The sequence below is a fragment of the Odontesthes bonariensis genome, chromosome 9 (assembly GCF_027942865.1).
Source record: "Odontesthes bonariensis isolate fOdoBon6 chromosome 9, fOdoBon6.hap1, whole genome shotgun sequence".
Classification (NCBI taxonomy): Eukaryota; Metazoa; Chordata; class Actinopteri; order Atheriniformes; family Atherinopsidae; genus Odontesthes; species Odontesthes bonariensis.
Genome location: NC_134514.1, coordinates 26,615,994 through 26,630,369, shown reverse-complemented (window position 1 = coordinate 26,630,369; position 14,376 = coordinate 26,615,994).

Sequence of the window (14,376 nt, the reverse complement as noted above, 5' to 3'; positions counted from 1 at the left end):
TAAAAGTGGTTCAAGTCAAGAAATCCCTTCTGCCAGTGGTCAAAATTTTGACCACTGGCATTTTTATCCCATGCAAAATGCAACCATCGTGAGCAATATGTTAATTCATGCCTTGCTGGTTTGATTTATACCAGATTGTTTACCTCTTAAGCATATGTTTTCGATACTCTGGGGGTCAGCAAAACCCCTCCTATGTTCCAACACGTCATCTGATAATGGACTTTTAATGGTAGCATCATAAGTTTTACAAAGTCATAAAATGGCTGCAATTGTTACCTTAGTTCGAAAACTGTACAGGTAAACTCCTATTCAGACTCATTTTCGTAGTGGACATACCTATCTGTGCGCTAAACGGCACTGGAAGCAATACGAATGCCGAATGTACATGGAATATCATTCACAATTATAATCAAAGAATACTGATGTTGAGAAAACTTAAAAAATAGATAAGTTGATTTTTCCTTTAACAGCACACTACTATCCTTGCCGAGTCGTATTAGCCACTAAATATTGGTTGATCTTTTCTATTTTCTTTGAAATACAGTCAGTTTTAATCAGGTGCACTTAAAATGCTCTGAGAAAATTGTTTTTGTAGTAATTTCATAATGTGAATGGGGCCGGCGACAAATTTACAAGCACCAACCCACACAGACACTTGCAAAGGAAGATTGAAGCAATGATCATTTTACAAGTTGTGTTTCTGATCCAAGAGCCAGCTGCTCACATCCATGTTGTTAATCCAGCAAATGGTAGCTTGTCACATTTATATGTTCTACATCATGTAAGTTGTAGAATTATGCGCATGCTGTATTAATTAGACGCTTCTTACAAGTTGAAGGACAATATTGTGCTTTATGTTAGTATCTCCTAGCTGTTTTACTGGCCCTGATTGAAATTAAACACGTGCATCAGTTCAATAAAGACAATAAATCCTTTTCCCCATTCTTGCATGCCCTCATTCTCTGGTGTTTGGGCTTTTCATCCAGCAATGCTTTGTTTCCCCTACTTTGTAATTCTGTTTTCCCACAATTTCAAACTCGCCTGCAATCACAACTCTGGTCCAATGGTCTTGCCTGTCTGCTGTTTCTTGAGCCAATCAGTCTGACATCCATTCTTTAAGATTTTCTTCTGTTCTGCCAATCTCCTCTAGGCTAGCTTTTGTGCAACCCGCCTCCTCCTCATCTCCACCTCTTCCTGATAAGAGGAACCTCATCAGACGTTTCTGCCACCTCTTATCTTTGCTCATCCACCACTAGTATCTAGACTCCTGGAGGAGTCTAAAAGCACCAGAAATTGTGACTGAAAATCATTCTATTAAGACTATTTTTCAACTCCCTTTAAATCTTTCCAGACTGCTGCTCCACTTGAATAAAATTCTGATTCTATAATCCCCTGCATCATCTGACAAAATCACCATTCAAGTAACTTAAAGATAAGGTCTGGGCAGTGAATTTAGGCAATTCGGAGATTGTTGTAAATGTAACAACAATCTCCGACAGAATGTTCGAGGGGCAAAATGTCTTGAGGATTTACTCACACAATCCACAGTGTTGTGGTGTCGGACATACTTTGTTTGATATCTCAATTTCCCTTTGGAGCTTATGTAATGGGACAAAGATGGTTGTCCAATTAAATGGCCAAGTCAAGCCGTAACCGTAGCTCAACTCAACTGTGCTTCTACCGTAATGAGTCTTTTAATCCATGCAGTGAGACAGATGCTGAGAGAGTTGATTATGTATCCCCTGTGATGCCATCATGCAGTCCGTTAAGCTGAAAGCTGTTTAAGTGCTCACCTGCTTTGGCTTCAATGGCAGGATTTGGTGAAAGATTTTCAGAGATTAAAGCTTTTTTTTTTTTTCAATTAATTAATTTTTTTTTGGATTAGCCCAAATTATTATCTCCATGCGCAAGTATGAACTTTTCATGTGGAGATTTTCATGAGCAAAGCACCTAGAAAATTAAAGAAAACTCCTCCATGCTACAAAATGTCCTGATTTTTTTTTTTTTTTTTTTTTTTTTTTTTTTTCGAGTGCGTGTGTGTGGCCACTCAAAATCCTCTACAGAGAGAGCAAGGTTTGGGGCTGTAACTTTTCCAGTCTCTGAGAAAATGTTGCAGTGATCGGGACACAATGCTGCAGTGAACAAGAGGGTAAGGCCACTGGGAGAGTTTTACTTTACTGTGCGACAAGGTTGTGCTGCTGTTTTCTAAGTTTGAAAAAAATAAAAAATAGACTTCCAGTTTCGGTAGAGAGCAGCTCATGTGCTCAGAAACACAACTGAAGATTTTGTGTTTAATTCAGAGCTCTGACCGACTGGCTGTGCACCCATCTGGTAAATAAGGAAAATCGTTTCATTTTCTAGCTGGGTGCTTCGTTTTCACAAAACACACACAGAAGCAGGAAGCCGGATCTACTTTAAGCATTGTGTTCTATGTGGGTGATATTCACTTTAGTCCAAACAGCAGGTATACTTAGGGTGATTTATCACAGCCACTGCAGTTTGGAGGTAAGTGAGGAGTATTTAGCAGGTTGCAATTTGCAAACTTGCAAACTGCTACAAACTGTTACAAACTACAAACAGGATCGTATTTTTCTATTCCTAAAGTCATCAATAGACATAGTAGAGCAAGCACCAAATAATAGAAATATGCTTAAATTTGATTTAATATGTCCCCACATCTGTGCCCATGCAGCCCAAAATGACAACTAAGTGATCTCAAGTGGTCTTTAAAGCACTGGCATAGGAATTGTAAAAATGATGGCCATAAAGGTAACGGGTGCATTGTATAAAGATGTATATAAGCCCTAACTATAATCATTTACTACTTCTAACCCAGTGGTTTTTATAGCTTATCCAAACCAACTAACTCATTTCCTAAACCCAACCAGAAACTGACAAACTTTCGAAGAAACCTTTTGTGTTTACATGTAAAGAAGGCAAGAAAATGCGTACATGAGGGTGGCTGTTATAAAAGTAAAGTATTTCAGCTGAACCTCATTCATTTTCTAGCCCTAACCAAGTAGTTTTGATATGTATCTCTAACTCAGATGGGAAGAAACAGAAAAAAGCACAAATGACAAAAAGGGCTGCAGGTAACTGCACCATAGATTCTGTGATTTCAAATTGGTTACTGGCCCCAGGCTGTAACCTTATTTTATCTATCTGCCAATCCCAAAAATGACCTGCATTTAGCCCTGAATGGCTGCTAATGTTTGGACCCTGCATACAAAATGTTGACTGCAACAGGCAAAGGCTGCTTGAACTTGTCTTATGGTTATCCAAAAGTCAGGGAGAAACATACATATTAATATAGCAATCCTAGTAATGCAGATTACCTTATACAGGGCTGAACGGTAGTGTGGTGGCTTGCACCGTCACCTAACAGGAAGAGGGTTCTTGGTTCTGTGTGGAGTGCATGTTCTTTCCAGGTACTCCAGCTTCCTCCCGCCGCCCAAAAACATGCATGTTAAGTTAATTGGAAATAAAGGTTATCATATAAAATTTTTTTGATGATTACCAATGTTGGTAGTTGATTTCTTGGACAGTGATTTCTGTTTGAATTGAATCAACCAAAGAAATCCGTCTCAAAGTATATTCCTTTTATATCTTCTTTTTTTTCCTACTAAGTACAAGGAGAAAACAACAACAAATAATGCGTTAGTGTGACCAAAAGTGGACCTAATAGAGCTTCTAAAAACTGGATTTACACCAAGATGATACTATTAGGGTTCAGATAACTCCTGCATGTATAATCTCAACTTGACTTAAATGGGCGTAGGTGCTCCACTAAAAACAACAAAACTACTCCATTCACACATGTGTTCCTTTTGTCAGATGGCTAAACGCATCAGAAATTGTGCTTTAGAATCCAAATCAAGTTTATTGCCAAGTAGGTTTGCACTTACAAGGAATTTGACTTGGTGTAGTTGGTGCAGAGTACTAAGTATCAATATAGATGTATTTACAGATTTTTATATATATATATATATATATAAGGCAGCCCATTAAGACTTTGTGTCAACTTGTGCTCACTTAAAGCATTTCCAGACTGCCGCCCTGTTCTAATAAAATTTAATTTTTATAACGGCTGCATCCTCTGATGAAATCACCATTCAAGTAACTTAAAAGCAACTTCAGCATTTGAGTGCCTCTAAGTACAATCCATATTATATAAAAAGACTTCTACGTTGAATTTGATTTCATGGGGGCAGCCACTAGAACATCTTATAGTTAATGGGGTTTTTTGGCAACAGGTCAGTAATATATTGAATATGAAAATGAAAGGAGCATCCCAGTCAGGCTGAGTAGGCTGAGATGAGTTCAAAACCTTTCTTTTTTTCTTAGCTTTTTTTTTTCTTTACCGCTGCTGCTGTCCATGCCTGTTCTTTAAATATCAAATTTACTATATTAGAGAAATCACTGGCTGTCTCACCAGAGTGGCAGGATCTCAGTCCAAAAGAGCCATCAATTCATTTTCTATTCCTGCTTTAACCTCTTGTGGGTCGTGGGTGAGCTGGACCCATCCCAGCTGTCATAGAGCTTTAGAGGCAGAGTACACTCTGGACCGGTCGTCAGCTCATCACAAAGTCAGAAACAAACAACCCTGCATGCTCACACACAGCAATGGTCAGTTTAACCAAGAATATTTGGAGAAGACCAACACAATCACAGGACAAACATGCCATGTCAGCACAGAAAATTTGAACTAAAATTCAGACAAAAATTGCACCAGGAATGTTCTTGCTGTGTGGCGACATTGCTGGCCAACACACCATTTTGCTGCGCCAGTCTAAAATGGAGCCTAATTCTGCACTCTTCAAACAGGTAAAAGACTTATCTTTATCAGAAAAAGCAGAGCCAAGATGAGTATGGTATTGTACCTTTTTCAGTGGGATGCTTCATGAAAAACATAGACTAGTAAGTGGAGGAATCTCTGGAAGCTTACCTTCTCCAGACTGGAAGGCAATGACTTACATGCACACACAACTGGCACGCATATCACTGCACAAATCAATTGATTTAATGGATATAACACCAATTCCCATTTTAAATGACATCTCAAAGCACCTTCAGCACAATGAACAAGTTCCAAATAATTTCACCTACAATCCAATTAATTATGAAACTAGAATCCAGTTGAATTGATTTAATTAATGTCCATTTCAAAACAAGTTCATTATAGTTTAATATTATGTCAAATCATCAAAAATGTCCTAAGGACCATCAGATCACAGATCTTTACTTTGATTCAGTAGCAAGAGAAGGGTAAGGGAAGGTGCATTTTGGCAGGTGCCCTAGTAGTCTAGGCCCATAGCAGCATAACTAAAGGGATGTTTCAGGGTCACCAGAGCCATTCCCAACTATAAGCTTTATCAAAAACAACAGTTTTAAGCGTAATCTTAATTTAAGGTGGAGAGGGTGACTGCTTGCCAAACCAGTCCTGTTAACTGCCACAAGAGAGGGTCCTGATAACTGAAGGCTCTGCCTCCCATTTTACCTTCAGAAACTCTTATAACCACAGAGTAGGCCTCCCGTCTGAGAGCAAAGGGCTCTGTTGGGAAAATATGAAACTATGAGGTCTTTAACATCCAATTGAGGTTTATATGTGAGGGAATGAAATTTAAATTCTACACGTAGGCAATAAAGTGCAGCTAGAATGGGAGAAATATGACCTATCCTGCTGATTCTCATCAGAACCCTTGCAGCAGCATTTTGTATCAGCTGGAGTCTTTGCAGAGAATTTTTGGATAGCCTAATAATAAGTAACATAGTAGTTCAATCTCGAAGTCACAAATTCATGGACCATGTGGTATTTGGACAGAGTGACTGTTTTAACATTTATGGGATGATTCATGAATCATTGCAGGCGTGCTGTCAAATACAGTATATCAGGATAAATGTCAGATATTTGCAAAGCAAAGCAAGAAACTATGGTGCATACTTTAATGTATAGTTATTCTTTCACACTGTAGCTGACTGCATGACTCGGTATAGCCAGATTGTTTTATCCTCAATAAGAGATTTAGGAGACCTAAAGTAGTGATTGTTGTTTAACAAAAATGTGTTTACTAAATGACAGGATGAAGAATGATTTTCTATCAAATGTTTAAGTTATGTGCCATATTTAGAGCAACCAATGAAAATACATGAGTGAAAGAGGCGCTCGCAAGTCAACATTTAGAGGCTGTAACAGGTGGGAACAGGCTGTGGCAAAACAATTATCCTTTCCTCGGTGTTGGGTCAAATCAATTAAATATGTAACATGCTTTTCATTTGTAAAACACTCAACCATACTATTTGTACAGAACATTCTGACAGAGTAACAGACAAAAATATTGTCATATCCCAGTGCCCCCAAATTAATTAAAACATTTTCTGTCTTTTGCGCTCCCTTCAATGACTCCAGCGACAGCATCTAATACTAATCAACCATTGATAAGCAATTATGAAAGAAGTCATGGGGAAAATGGGATTATACATGCTCCACTTGCAGGCTTCCTATGTCAGGATACCAAACTCTCAGTGAAACACTGCATGCACTTTTACACGTGTGTGTTCAAAATATTAAGGGGATGTGAGAGCAGAAAGCATCCTCGATTTGAAGAATTCTGGGAAGATTCCTGGTAGGTGAACAAAGTTCACTGTTGCTCAAAAGGGAAATAAAAGAGGTGCAACTTTTTGTCATCTTTAAAAAAAAACAACACACATTTAAAAGAGCTAGTAGCTCAAGTGAAAATTACAGTGGGGACTTTTACATGTGTTGCAATATTGATTTTTGTTCACACTGTCTGTGGATCAGGTTGGTAAAAAGAAAATATTCTGACAAAGTAAAAAAACTGACACAAAATGCTTTGTTGTCCCTTTTCTGAGCAGCAGTTTGCTTGGCTCGCATGTCGGATATCTTCTCTGATTCTCCAAACTGAGAATATGCTGTGGTCTACTGCTGGTAAGATACTCATGTGAGTTACTTGTGTTTGCATATTAGCAAATCCAGAAAGAGTTCGGATTGTTATTGTTCATACTGTCAAACGTACGCTGACAGGTGAAGTGAATAAGACTGATTATCTAGTCATAATTTTCTACTTAAACCTCAGGTCCAGGCTGTCATGCTGCATTTTGCCGTCATTTTGAGTTGTACCACGCAACAAAAACTCTGAAGCAGCCCAAACACCTTCCCCAGAACAACGGCATTTCCACATTTTTGGCAGCGGCCTCCTCAGCAGAACACTGCACCCTACCCTACTGCAAACACTGCTCAGAAATGGTTCAAGGAACAGAACAGAGCAAAGAGCAAAAGACCTCAAACCTCCCGAGGTCTAAATCCAATTGAGCCTCCACGGGATGCTTCTCAATAAACCTGTTCCACAAAGGTTCACGATAAGGTTCACAAACCAACCTGCCATTGAGAAGAGCATCATTTTTATTACCTAAGTCAACAATACATGTAGTTCTGGCTCTTTGTCATAATTCAGCTGACCAGTCTGTGTACCAGTGTAATTACATCTTTAATTTTAAAATTCGATTCTAACTAATATTTTGGTTATTTTTGTACAGATGAACGAGGAATTTGGGTTTTAAATGGATACATTTGAATATTGTTATATATTCTACATAAGAACCTTTAACAATCTGCTTTGATACTTTTTCTTCGGGCAACAGTGAAACAAAATAGCCTTACTATGTGTTGATATGGAGTTTATTAAATAAAGTATTTTTCTATTCTATTCTATTCTTCAACTTTTTTTCTATGAAACGTTCAATCGGAACTAATTCTGGTACAGCATATTTAGTTTGTGCCGTTGTGCAGAGAGACAGAAGTATGCTGTAAGTAACCATTTTCGTACAGCAAACTCAAAGCACAAAAACTGTCTCTAGTTTGAAACTCATTCATCTCGCTCTCCTCTCTGAAGCAAAGCAAAGCTGCGCAACAAAACATGAATAAAGCATACTGTGCCGACAAAGGTGGAAATGCTCTTCACATCATGCTCTTCGTCTGACATTTTTGATAAACACAGATTCGCCCGGTGAGCAGCTCTTTAAGAAATTGATACCTTGGATCAAAGTATTGATTAGATTGGATATTGACTCACTCACCAATTTCCTGTGCTCCTTCATATATAAAAACTTGATTACCACACAAGCAATCATCATCTAGTGTGATTGGATTCTTCCAGCATCCCAATCCTCCTCTCTTTCCCTTCTGTCTGTTTCCTCTCAGGCCAATTGATTTCCTCTGGATCCACTCTGTGTACCTCCGACCAGAAAGCAATGTATTAAGTGCTTGTTTGGATCAATCTAATGTGCAGTGATAGCACATTCACAAAGTGCTGACTGGCTAGCAAAACTCATTAATTTGCTGTACGATGTTTTCAGAAGATCCCGGGACTGGACGGCTACATACGTGACAGCTGGTTTGTGTTGTGAGAGAAAGCATTCATGTGGACAGCGTAATTGAGTAATTAGAGCACAATGTCTTTCTCAGAGAGTAAACATTATAAACAAAAACAACATAAAACATTATGGTGCTAACACACACACACAGAAGTGCATTGCCACTGCCGTGACATGAAAAAGGGACTTTTAACTGGGACATATAACTGGCATATAACTGGCATATATGGGACAGCACTGTCAGCCACAGTGAATACTTTTACGTTTTCCATTCAAAATAGCTATTAGATTTAAAAAATGAAAAAATACAAGTGTTTTCTAATTTCATGTCTTGTGCTATACACCCCCAATTTAATGATATTTGGCCCAACAATAACAAAAAAACTTGTTTTATAGGTATAGCACAGATCAAATCACCAACAAGTTAGACAACTTCTTTGAAGTGAAATCAGCTATACTCAACTCACCGAGCTTTCTGCCCACATGCGCCATCATACTTATGGTTCATCTGGTCTCTGATGTTTATTCTGATGAAAACTCACTCTGCAGTATAATATTTGTCAACCAGATTTTGAACGTAGAAGTGAGTCTTCGATCCATCTATCTCCAATCTTTTTCAGAGTCAGGGGTCTGAGTACTGATGTAATTACATCTTTAATGTTTAAAAATGGTTTACATGTAGTCTTTAGACCCTGTGGTTGAGTGAAAGAAAATAAAAATAATAATAATAAAATTAAAAAATCCAGCCCTATCATGACTGCCCAACAGGAAACTCAAACTTCCTGTTATGCCTGTTAATTAGTTTTCTTCAAAATTCGGCAATGGACAATGCACATCTTTGATTTTCTAACATTTCTCTATGATGCATCACATTTAAAGGTGCCAAACTAAGAGATTTAAAACTCAACAGCTATGACAGTAGGCGTCTCGACTTATAACTCACTGAGGGAACCCCTGAATGTTCGTATTTGAGGAATACTTTATAGTATATGAAAGAGGAAAAAGAGATGAACAACAGGATGATTTCTCACACAGTTCCTGTTTGTTTCAAGCATACTTAACCATTAACATGTGGGAGTTTCAAACAGTGATCCCATTTCCACCCTCAGGTGGTCAAGTTGCAGCTGCAGTAACAGGGTACCCCTGCTCCAATCTGCAAAGATGAAACGCATACGTTGGGGATACTAGAATCTCAGAAACAGACCGGAGCACTGTGATGGTAGTGAATGGGAGCAATATCCCCGTAACACCAGTGCATGGTTATCTAAGCAAAAATTTAGTCCAAATGTGAACTTGTAGTGTTGCAGTGTGGCCAATGCAACACCTTATTATGAAGCTCGACAACTTCACCGAGAAACATGAAATTCTGAAGAGTAATGAACATGGCGGGTTTTTGATGTTTCAAAAGTTGGAATTTCAACCAGACAAAATCATAAACCTTCAAGACTCTGCTTACTGACAACTCTCCAGGCCCAATGAAATAGTGCATCCTCCTCATAGACATTGTTTGTTTTTTTCTGGAATCAAAGCATTTTTTTCCATTGTTCTAAAAACCTTATTGTTTTAAACACTAGCTGCACTGTAAGTTTACAGTGAAGATGTAGGCATTTGCACCGAGACTTTTAAAGTGGACAAACTACAGACCAAAGCTTTGATAAAGATGGTTTCAGAGCAGGCCCAGCCCAATTCCTTTCAGGTTGTGCTTCTCTGCCAGCTGCGTTAGGTTCTGCCATCACTTGACATGATTCATGAATATAATCTTACCAGCGTGTTTTACCTTGTATATCTACACTTCAGTTACTTCGGTATTTTAACTTGTTTTTCTTTTAATCTTTGAACTGTTTCTAAAATGAGACACCTATTGAAAATGTCTTTAATAATAAGATGTTTTTACCAAATCTAAGTTTATCTTTCCAATGATAAGAGTCGTTTCCAAACCCCCTCCCATTATGTGGAGATTTTATTTCCTCTAGCAATAGGGACATTTGTGTCACCGATCAGCAAGACAAATGCTGTTCTATCACACAGTTTATAAAGGTGATCAAACAGCACTCTTTCAGGGTATGTTCTGTGTCTGTTTACTTTAAAGCAGTCAATTTAGTAACCTGGGAAGAAATGAAAGGAAATATTCTTTACCATGGTAACCAAACAGCCTCATACAGCACCACCCAAGAGACCCACCACCACTAGCTAGCACCGAATGAAATATCGGCAATTCAAAATAGCATAACCTATAAATAATTATCCTCTTTCCTGAGTGTCATCTCCCTTGAAACAGAGGACTGTTTTGTCTCTGTAGTAAGAAGATCTACTCTTTATGAAGGTAAAATAGTGAGAACCTCATATATTTAAGCTGGTTGAAGGGGAAAAACAAGCTTATTTCTGTGAAACAGTTGTTCAAAGAAAAAAGCAGGACTCTGAGGGTTAGGTTTTATTGCGGTTCACCTCCCAACGTTACAGCAGGGGGTAAATAACTTGGCCTTCTTCAAGGATTTTTATTCCAGTTAGGGACATTTACTCTGTTTATCACAGTCGTGCTTAGCGCTCCATATTATCATCTGTAAACCCCACTGCCTAACTTACTGACTCCAGACCAGTCAAGAAAAATATACCTGATGCACGTTTTCTGCTTAGTGCTCATAGTTTAACTGTCAATTTTAATAGCAACCCAGTTAATGATAAAGTAGCATTCTGCATCTTTTTTCTCACAGTGGTTGTGTTACTTTATTTAATCGTTGTTTTTTGTTTCTGTGTCACTTTTATTACTGATTTAGGGATTATCAGTAAGGCAGATCACAGTTGCCATTTTACTGCAGTCAACACACTCAAACACCTCTTTGTTAGATAGCATTAAATCCAAGGTTTGACACTGACATAGTAGGTTTTGGTGGACTTAAATGATCTCCCTCAGCCCGTTAATAAAACCGTATACTGTCTGACTTTTGTGTTTATTTATTTATTGACCTTCAGACGGCGTCTCCTTTTCAGGGCATTCTTTGACGCCGTCCACTTCTCTGCTTATGTCCACGAACTCGCATAGATGCTATTCAGTGGGATGGACGAAAGGCTCTTCTTTCCACCTCCTAAATTTAAACCACAACTGAGTGTTCTGATGTGCTGTAGCTGTGGAAATAACCATTGTGTTTGAAGGGCAGTTGGTGGTGTTTAGACAAAGGTCAAGTTCAGATACCTGATCTGAGCTGAGGTTGGCGCTCTTAGCAAATGATTTATATTTATGATATATTTTTTTAAATTTATTTTAGATAAACTCTTTAAATTGATGGGACCTACTGTCTATTATATCCAGCTCTATAGTCTTCACTTTGTCACCATCCTGCATCTCAGTCACAACATGAGGCCCCTCTGTATTAAAGACACAGTTTTTAATAGATTATTGTATATAGGAAATGTTTCTTTTCATGTTCTTAAGGCAGTTTTAATGACCGTCATATGTAAGATGACTGTATGAAAGGCAGATGTAAACGATGTGTGTCACTGTCCAGAAATGTCGGATAATGGGGAGTGGGACAAACAATAGCCATATGTCACATCCATGCTTTATTCTAACCTTGTGGTTACATTTGCAAACAGCAAAAATTTGTAGTTAGTTTAAATGCAATCCAATATTCATTAAATGTACCAGACTGCACCACCTACTTCAATTTTACTAATTCTTTTTCAATTTAACAGAAGCTATGGACTTTAACAGCCATAAAAGGCATAAAATGATCGCCGTGGCGATGAGAGCACATGTCATTTCCAGCCAGTCACATCATGTCCAAACATGAAATCACTTTGAGACTTGCAGAGGTGCCTAGAGAGATTTGACTAATTGTGTTCAAAGCTGATACATACTGACCATACCTCCTTGATGGGGGAAGGTAGTCTGCACTCAGAACCTCTGCTGACCACTGCCAATCAAAGCAATTACATGCGAGGTAAGCTTGCAAGAACGGAAATTGAATGGAAGTGTGTTTTGATTGAATATGCCCATCCCAATTAGGGGGTACCTCTCAGGCATCCGAGTTCATTATTTCACTTTCCCATCAGAGTCTGTTTCTCCATCAAGGGATGCGAGTCGAGTGCTGCTGTGAAACCCTTGAATTTCATTAGGGGGCTAACTTTCTGCTCATGCAATTTTCAAGCCTGTCGTGTAGTTTCCAAAATGCAAATGTACTGGTGAGGTAGAGGCAGGCTTAGATTACTGAGCTCATTGTTTTTTTTTTATCCACTTTGTTCCAAGCTGTGCATCTAGTCCATACAAATTCAACCTATTACTTGTGTTCCTGTGCAGTCTAATGTGGCAGGCATGTTTAGGACAGATGCAATTTAACAAAAGGGAAATGTTCCAGCAACATGAGTGTACATGCAAATAACAGAAAGACCACCATAAAAGTAAGAAAAACTAAATAAAATAGAAACAGAAGGAAAACATTAATAAAAAAAAAAAAATGTAAAAGTTAAAATGACTTTATGGTGAACTGTAATATAATGCTGTAATAGTACAGCAGCATATAAGTCTAACTCATGCCAACCTGACTTAAAGTCAGGTATCATATCATAATATCATAATAATAATAATAATAATAATCATAATATGATAAAAATATCATAGATGACTGGATGAAGCGTCTGCATTTCAAAGTTAAGAGGAAATTCCAAACAATCAACATGAACTGCCATAAAATTCAGAACCAATAAATGAATTAATGAGCCACCTTTAGCAAATGTGAACACACCTTTAAACCCACCCAAAAGACAAAGACTTTGGAGAACTGATTTTCTCATGATTGTGAGATCATAGATGGGAATCCAGCTGCTTTGCAAGGAAAGTGTCATTTATGCCCAGGGTCAATGTGTTCAGAGAAATTGGTGAAAGGTTCAATTCTACATCTTTCTGCTTTTCATAAAATGTTCTTTTGACAGTAGATGTACCGCACAAATGTGCAATCTTATTGGTGCTTCATGGAGCTTTGCTTTTTGTACTGCTTTGTCCTGTTTAGTAAATCTAACCCTTAGTTGGAATTGAGGACACTACTTCTAGGTACCCACCCTAATTATATATGTATATAAAATCTGTCCAGAAAAAAAAATAGTAAAAAAATAAAAACAAACAAAAAAAGTCAGAAGTATAAAAAAAAAACCTAATAATATGGTAAATACTGTATTTTAAAAGCTATAGATCAGATCCATCTTGTGCAAAATGCCTCAGTCAGACCTCTCTGCCATCCCTGAAATCTGGTGTATTATGTCAGACCTCTTTCACTCTGCTCATCTTGTTGCAGTGCAAACCTCTACTTGGGCAGCCTTTAACCCCCTATATAAATGGATGTCACTTTGACAATTGCAAATACCAAAATGCATTTGTTAGCCAATCACATCCCAATGAGCAACAGCACCCCTCTTTAGTAGCAGACTCCCCCAGCTGGGAAGCAACGGGACCCATAAAAAGGATCTCAAAGAATGCGACTTCGAGCCTGAGGGGTTCATCTGAACTCAAAGCTTCCAGATACCAAACAGATGAGATCTGATGGCTTCTGTGGGAAGCATGACCAATCCACAAGCACCCCACCCCAGAACTCACAAAAGTCAAAATATTTATTGTTAACATTCCAGTTCCAGACACACCAGATGATCTTTGTCAATGCTCTGAATAGTAGTAGTACTTTATCAAGATAAGGAGGACCTATTAACTATTAGTTATAGAGATGTGCTGATTTGGTTTAACTATCAGATTGTAACAAATTGTCTTGTCCTCAGAGACACTTTTTTCTTCCTGTAAGTGGACCAACACTCAAAAATATTGAAAACAAAACAAAAGTTGGACAATAACCTTTTTGGAACCATTCAATGCACATGAAACTGCAGCACACACGAGTTAACATTGTTTTGCAGCCTGCCTGTTTCATTTCTGCTTAACAACATAGTATTACAATAACACTGGAGAATGCCCAAATGGCTTAGGCCTTATCATGAATTCAAACT